General features: G+C 35.7%; 2 non-coding genes across 2 annotated transcripts; both read right to left on the bottom strand.

Annotated features, from left to right (window-relative positions):
* Positions 1 to 540: 540 nt before the first annotated feature.
* On the bottom strand, positions 541 to 613 carry TRNAF-GAA (transfer RNA phenylalanine (anticodon GAA)). The gene has a single exon. It is a non-coding gene; the product is annotated as a tRNA-Phe (tRNA).
* A 6,877-nt stretch (positions 614 to 7,490) lies between these two features.
* Positions 7,491 to 7,573, bottom strand: TRNAL-CAG (transfer RNA leucine (anticodon CAG)). The gene has a single exon. It is a non-coding gene; the product is annotated as a tRNA-Leu (tRNA).
* Positions 7,574 to 8,029: the final 456 nt, after the last annotated feature.

The raw sequence follows: 8,029 nt of genomic DNA, 5'->3' as shown, positions 1-8,029 counted from the left end.
AAGTATGCCAGTTTAGTGCCCAGCTTTTGCTTGCAGAGACAAGCAACCCATACATTTTTAAGTGGGCTCTACTCACTGGAGCAATGTCAAATATGTAGATGCTTTGTCTCACCATTAAAGTAGAAACCTCCTATATTTCAAATTAAAGATGACAGACCTGTGTGGAGCTTGTGTTTTTTGCCTTTTTGACTTTGTCCACAGCATATTTTTTAAGGACATTTGTCTCAGTAATGCCTCAGTGTTTCAAAGTCAAACAAGCTGACTATAATCATTCAGCTAGTGTCTGATAAGTGCTGTCTGTTTCAGCTATCAGGTTACCTTTTAATCCTCTTACAGCTAAGTCAATCTGAAATAAAACAAAATAGAGGAAAAATTACTAAAAAACATTCATGTGTTCAAAAGGAAAAAGTTACCGTTTCTCAAATTTTTAACATTTTGTTTTCTGTAGATAGTTAAGATTTTTAGGCCATTTGATCATGATCAGTCCATGTGCTTTGTTTAATATCTCCTTAAAATGTAAACGGTGAAGAAAAAGCATTTTGCCGAAACCCGGGATTGGACCAGGGACCTTTAGATCTTCAGTCTAACGCTCTCCCAACTGAGCTATTTCGGCCATATCTATACATTTTCTGGGGGGTTTGACACTCTGCAAATGTCAAGTGTCACACCTGGAGGGATATATTATAATTTTTCATTTGACTGTTTTTTGAAGCATGATTTCTATTTGAAACGCCTTCCATTTTGCTGTACATATTTAATAACATTCATTAACTATTTGTGAATGAGTAGAAAAAGACAGCAATTTTGCCATTGAATTTTTACATTTTCAGTTTGTCTCCATGCACCAGTATAATTCTGACCCTGTGCTTCTAGAATAGGTCATGGTCGCACATAAAACACAATTTGCATGCATAATGTTACATCAAGTTTTATTTTTTATGAGATGCAAACAATTGGAGCAAAAAAGAGACAAAAATTTAGAGAAAATATTTTATTGATTGTTAAAAGTGAGACCATTTGTCCCAAAATGTGCTGAAACATGTCAGAATGACATGGGCATTTCACATTTTTTAAACTATGATTACCTACTTGTTAAGTTTTTGTTTATTAAGTATCGTTATGGTCTATTGATGTATGAGGTGAAAACTATGAAAGTAGACTTACCAGCAAATCCGTTTCTAGATATATTTCATGACAGCACTGTAGAAGGTTGATTCCCTACCCTAATAGGGATAGAGAACACAAAGAGGTGAAATAGTCCCTCCTCATTGACTGTCCAAAGGATTTTTCTAGTGCCAAAAGAACAACAGACATGCACAAAAAATCTGTTTGATGTTCCTAGAGTTCTTTTTTGAGAGGACAAATTCAAATTCACTCCAAAGACTCTCAGGAAATTTTTCAAAACCACATTACTAAGTTTTGTTTGACCTCATCTAATCAATAAATGAAGATAAAGTTTCTTGAAATTAAATGTTGATGTCAGAAGTGGGATTTGAACCCACGTCTCCAGGAAAACTGCAACCTGAACGCAGGGCCTTAGACCGCTCGGCCATCCCAACTTTGATATGCAATTGGAACTTAACTCCTTCCATGCTAGTCAGCAGAAATGTTACCATTCTTTGTGATTAAAAACTTGTCACACCACCCCAAAAAAAGTCAATAAATAACATTTTTTATATGCGTACTTTTCGTCTGCATTAATTTTTAAACCTCCATTTATTTTGTTTGGATATTAGAAATGTTAGATTTCTCACAAATGCGGTGATGCACCACATTTCTTCAGAAACTACTGTTTGGCCACACAGCAGGGCTTTGAAAGGAAGAGCCCTATTTGGGTTTTGCAATGCAGATTTTGCAGGAATACCTTGCAGATGAAATTTGCAGAGTACCAAAACAGCAGAAAACCTCCCAAAGTGACCACATTTTAGAAATTATTTTGCACAATGAGTTAATCAACACCTGCAATTACTATTGTCAGCCTATAGGTGTTTTCACTCTGAACCATCCAGCATTGCAAGTATGCCAGTTTAGTGCCCAGCTTTTGCTTGCAGAGACAAGCAACCCATACATTTTTAAGTGGGCTCTACTCACTGGAGCAATGTCAAATATGTAGATGCTTTGTCTCACCATTAAAGTAGAAACCTCCTATATTTCAAATTAAAGATGACGGACCTGTGTGGAGCTTGTGTTTTTTGCCTTTTTGACTTTGTCCACAGCATATTTTTTAAGGACATTTGTCTCAGTAATGCCTCAGTGTTTCAAAGTCAAACAAGCTGACTATAATCATTCAGCTAGTGTCTGATAAGTGCTGTCTCTTTCAGCTATCAGGTTACCTTTTAATCCTCTTACAGCTAAGTCAATCTGAAACAAAAAAAAATAGAGGAAAAATTACTAAAAAACATTCATGTGTTCAAAAGGAAAAAGTTACCATTTCTCAAATTTTTAACATTTTGTTTTCTGTAGATAGTTAAGATTTTTAGGCCTTTTGATCATGATCAGCCCATGTGCTTTGTTTAATATCTCCTTAAAATGTAAACGGTGAAGAAAAAGCATTTTGCCAAAACCCGGGATTGGACCAGGGACCTTTAGATCTTCAGTCTAACGCTCTCCCAACTGAGATATTTCGGCCATATCTATACATTTTCTGGGGGGTTTGACACTCTGCAAATGTCAAGTGTCACACCTGGAGGGATATATTATAATTTTTCATTTGACTGTTTTTTGAAGCATGATTTCTATTTGAAACGCCTTCCATTTTGCTGTACATATTTAATAACATTCATTAACTATTTGTGAATGAGTAGAAAAAGACAGCAATTTTGCCATTGAATTTTTACATTTTCAGTTTGTCTCCATGCACCAGTATAATTCTGACCCTGTGCTTCTAGAATAGGTCATGGTCGCACATAAAACACAATTTGCATGCATAATGTTACATCAAGTTTTATTTTTTATGAGATGCAAACAATTGGAGCAAAAAAGAGACAAAAATTTAGAGAAAATATTTTATTGATTGTTAAAAGTGAGACCATTTGTCCCAAAATGTGCTGAAACATGTCAGAATGACATGGGCATTTCACATTTTTTAAACTATGATTACCTACTTGTTAAGTTTTTGTTTATTAAGTATCGTTATGGTCTATTGATGTATGAGGTGAAAACTATGAAAGTAGACTTACCAGCAAATCCGTTTCTAGATATATTTCATGACAGCACTGTAGAAGGTTGATTCCCTACCCTAATAGGGACAGAGAACACAAAGAGGTGAAATAGTCCCTCGTCATTGACTGTCCAAAGGATTTTTCTAGTGCCAAAAGAACAACAGACATATGCACAAAAAATCTGTTTGATGTTCCTAGAGTTCTTTTTTGAGAGGACAAATTCAGATTCACTCCAAAGACTCTCAGGAAATTTTTCAAAACCACATTACTAAGTTTTGTTTGACCTCATCTAATCAATAAATGAAGATAAAGTTTCTTGAAATTAAATGTTGATGTCAGATGTGGGATTTGAACCCACATCTCCAGAGGAGACTGCAACCTTAGACCGCTCGGCCATCCCGACTTTGATATGCAATTGGAACTTAACTCCTTCCATGCTAGTCAGCAGAAATGTTACCATTCCTTGTGATTAAAAACTTGTCACACCACCCCAAAAAAGTCAATAAATAACATTTTTTATATGCGTACTTTTCGTCTGCATTAATTTTTAAACCTCCATTTATTTTGTTTGGATATTAGAAATGTTAGATTTCTCACAAATGCGGTGATGCACCACATTTCTTCAGAAACTACTGTTTGGCCACACAGCAGGGCTTTGAAAGGAAGAGCCCTATTTGGGTTTTGCAATGCAGATTTTGCAGGAATACCTTGCAGATGAAATTTGCAGAGTACCAAAACAGCAGAAAACCTCCCAAAGTGACCACATTTTAGAAATTATTTTGCACAATGAGTTAATCAACACCTGCAATTACTATTGTCAGCCTATAGGTGTTTTCACTCTGAACCATCCAGCATTGCAAGTATGCCAGTTTAGTGCCCAGCTTTTGCTTGCAGAGACAAGCAACCCATACATTTTTAAGTGGGCTCTACTCACTGGAGCAATGTCAAATATGTAGATGCTTTGTCTCACCATTAAAGTAGAAACCTCCTATATTTCAAATTAAAGATGACGGACCTGTGTGGAGCTTGTGTTTTTTGCCTTTTTGACTTTGTCCACAACATATTTTTTAAGGACATTTGTCTCAGTAATGCCTCAGTGTTTCAAAGTCAAACAAGCTGACTATAATCATTCAGCTAGTGTCTGATAAGTGCTGTCTGTTTCAGCTATCAGGTTACCTTTTAATCCTCTTACAGCTAAGTCAATCTGAAATAAAACAAAATAGAGGAAAAATTACTAAAAAACATTCATGTGTTCAAAAGGAAAAAGTTACCGTTTCTCAAATTTTTAACATTTTGTTTTCTGTAGATAGTTAAGATTTTTAGGCCTTTTGATCATGATCAGCCCATGTGCTTTGTTTAATATCTCCTTAAAATGTAAACGGTGAAGAAAAAGCATTTTGCCGAAACCCGGGATTGGACCAGGGACCTTTAGATCTTCAGTCTAACGCTCTCCCAACTGAGCTGTTTCGGCCATATCTATACATTTTCTGGGGGGTTTGACACTCTGCAAATGTCAAGTGTCACACCTGGAGGGATATATTATAATTTTTCATTTGACTGTTTTTTGAAGCATGATTTCTATTTGAAACGCCTTCCATTTTGCTGTACATATTTAATAACATTCATTAACTATTTGTGAATGAGTAGAAAAAGACAGCAATTTTGCCATTGAATTTTTACATTTTCAGTTTGTCTCCATGCACCAGTATAATTCTGACCCTGTGCTTCTAGAATAGGTCATGGTCGCACATAAAACACAATTTGCATGCATAATGTTACATCAAGTTTTATTTTTTATGAGATGCAAACAATTGGAGCAAAAAAGAGACAAAAATTTAGAGAAAATATTTTATTGATTGTTAAAAGTGAGACCATTTGTCCCAAAATGTGCTGAAACATGTCAGAATGACATGGGCATTTCACATTTTTTAAACTATGATTACCTACTTGTTAAGTTTTTGTTTATTAAGTATCGTTATGGTCTATTGATGTATGAGGTGAAAACTATGAAAGTAGACTTACCAGCAAATCCGTTTCTAGATATATTTCATGACAGCACTGTAGAAGGTTGATTCCCTGCCCTAATAGGGACAGAGAACACAAAGAGGTGAAATAGTCCCTCCTCATTGACTGTCCAAAGGATTTTTCTAGTGCCAAAAGAACAACAGACATATGCACAAAAAATCTGTTTGATGTTCCTAGAGTTCTTTTTTGAGAGGACAAATTCAGATTCACTCCAAAGACTCTCAGGAAATTTTTCAAAACCACATTACTAAGTTTTGTTTGACCTCATCTAATCAATAAATGAAGATAAAGTTTCTTGAAATTAAATGTTGATGTCAGATGTGGGATTTGAACCCACATCTCCAGAGGAGACTGCAACCTTAGACCGCTCGGCCATCCCGACTTTGATATGCAATTGGAACTTAACTCCTTCCATGCTAGTCAGCAGAAATGTTACCATTCCTTGTGATTAAAAACTTGTCACACCACCCCAAAAAAGTCAATAAATAACATTTTTTATATGCGTACTTTTCGTCTGCATTAATTTTTAAACCTCCATTTATTTTGTTTGGATATTAGAAATGTTAGATTTCTCACAAATGCGGTGATGCACCACATTTCTTCAGAAACTACTGTTTGGCCACACAGCAGGGCTTTGAAAGGAAGAGCCCTATTTGGGTTTTGCAATGCAGATTTTGCAGGAATACCTTGCAGATGAAATTTGCAGAGTACCAAAACAGCAGAAAACCTCCCAAAGTGACCACATTTTAGAAATTATTTTGCACAATGAGTTAATCAACACCTGCAATTACTATTGTCAGCCTATAGGTGTTTTCACTCTGAACCATCCAGCATTGCAAGTATGCCAGTTTAGTGCCCAGCTTTTGCTTGCAGAGACAAGCAACCCATACATTTTTAAGTGGGCTCTACTCACTGGAGCAATGTCAAATATGTAGATGCTTTGTCTCACCATTAAAGTAGAAACCTCCTATATTTCAAATTAAAGATGACGGACCTGTGTGGAGCTTGTGTTTTTTGCCTTTTTGACTTTGTCCACAACATATTTTTTAAGGACATTTGTCTCAGTAATGCCTCAGTGTTTCAAAGTCAAACAAGCTGACTATAATCATTCAGCTAGTGTCTGATAAGTGCTGTCTGTTTCAGCTATCAGGTTACCTTTTAATCCTCTTACAGCTAAGTCAATCTGAAATAAAACAAAATAGAGGAAAAATTACTAAAAAACATTCATGTGTTCAAAAGGAAAAAGTTACCGTTTCTCAAATTTTTAACATTTTGTTTTCTGTAGATAGTTAAGATTTTTAGGCCTTTTGATCATGATCAGCCCATGTGCTTTGTTTAATATCTCCTTAAAATGTAAACGGTGAAGAAAAAGCATTTTGCCGAAACCCAGGACCTTTAGATCTTCAGTCTAACGCTCTCCCAACTGAGCTGTTTCGGCCATATCTATACATTTTCTGGGGGGTTTGACACTCTGCAAATGTCAAGTGTCACACCTGGAGGGATATATTATAATTTTTCATTTGACTGTTTTTTGAAGCATGATTTCTATTTGAAACGCCTTCCATTTTGCTGTACATATTTAATAACATTCATTAACTATTTGTGAATGAGTAGAAAAAGACAGCAATTTTGCCATTGAATTTTTACATTTTCAGTTTGTCTCCATGCACCAGTATAATTCTGACCCTGTGCTTCTAGAATAGGTCATGGTCGCACATAAAACACAATTTGCATGCATAATGTTACATCAAGTTTTATTTTTTATGAGATGCAAACAATTGGAGCAAAAAAGAGACAAAAATTTAGAGAAAATATTTTATTGATTGTTAAAAGTGAGACCATTTGTCCCAAAATGTGCTGAAACATGTCAGAATGACATGGGCATTTCACATTTTTTAAACTATGATTACCTACTTGTTAAGTTTTTGTTTATTAAGTATCGTTATGGTCTATTGATGTATGAGGTGAAAACTATGAAAGTAGACTTACCAGCAAATCCGTTTCTAGATATATTTCATGACAGCACTGTAGAAGGTTGATTCCCTGCCCTAATAGGGACAGAGAACACAAAGAGGTGAAATAGTCCCTCCTCATTGACTGTCCAAATGATTTTTCTAGTGCCAAAAGAACAACAGACATATGCACAAAAAATCTGTTTGATGTTCCTAGAGTTCTTTTTTGAGAGGACAAATTCAGATTCACTCCAAAGACTCTCAGGAAATTTTTCAAAACCACATTACTAAGCTTTGTTTGACCTCATCTAATCAATAAATGAAGATAAAGTTTCTTGAAATTAAAAGTTGATGTCAGAAGTGGGATTTGAACCCACACCTCCAGGGGAGACTGCGACCTGAACGCAGCGCCTTAGACCGCTCGGCCATCCTGACTTCAATATGCAATTGGAACTTAACTCCTTCCATGCTAGTCAGCAGAAATGTTACCATTCCTTGTGATTAAAAACTTGTCACACCACCCCAAAAAAGTCAATAAATAACATTTTTTATATGCGTACTTTTCGTCTGCATTAATTTTTAAACCTCCATTTATTTTGTTTGGATATTAGAAATGTTAGATTTCTCACAAATGCGGTGATGCACCACATTTCTTCAGAAACTACTGTTTGGCCACACAGCAGGGCTTTGAAAGGAAGAGCCCTATTTGGGTTTTGCAATGCAGATTTTGCAGGAATACCTTGCAGATGAAATTTGCAGAGTACCAAAACAGCAGAAAACCTCCCAAAGTGACCACATTTTAGAAATTATTTTGCACAATGAGTTAATCAACACCTGCAATTACTATTGTCAGCCTATAGGTGTTTTCACTCTGAACCATCCAGCATTGCA

The sequence above is a fragment of the Dendrobates tinctorius genome, unplaced genomic scaffold, assembly GCF_039654945.1.
Source record: "Dendrobates tinctorius isolate UK_male_01 unplaced genomic scaffold, ASM3965494v1 ptg000350l, whole genome shotgun sequence".
NCBI classification, from domain to species: domain Eukaryota; kingdom Metazoa; phylum Chordata; class Amphibia; order Anura; family Dendrobatidae; genus Dendrobates; species Dendrobates tinctorius.
The sequence above is the reverse complement of the archived record's forward strand: the minus strand, read 5'-3'. Positions and strand labels throughout refer to the sequence as shown.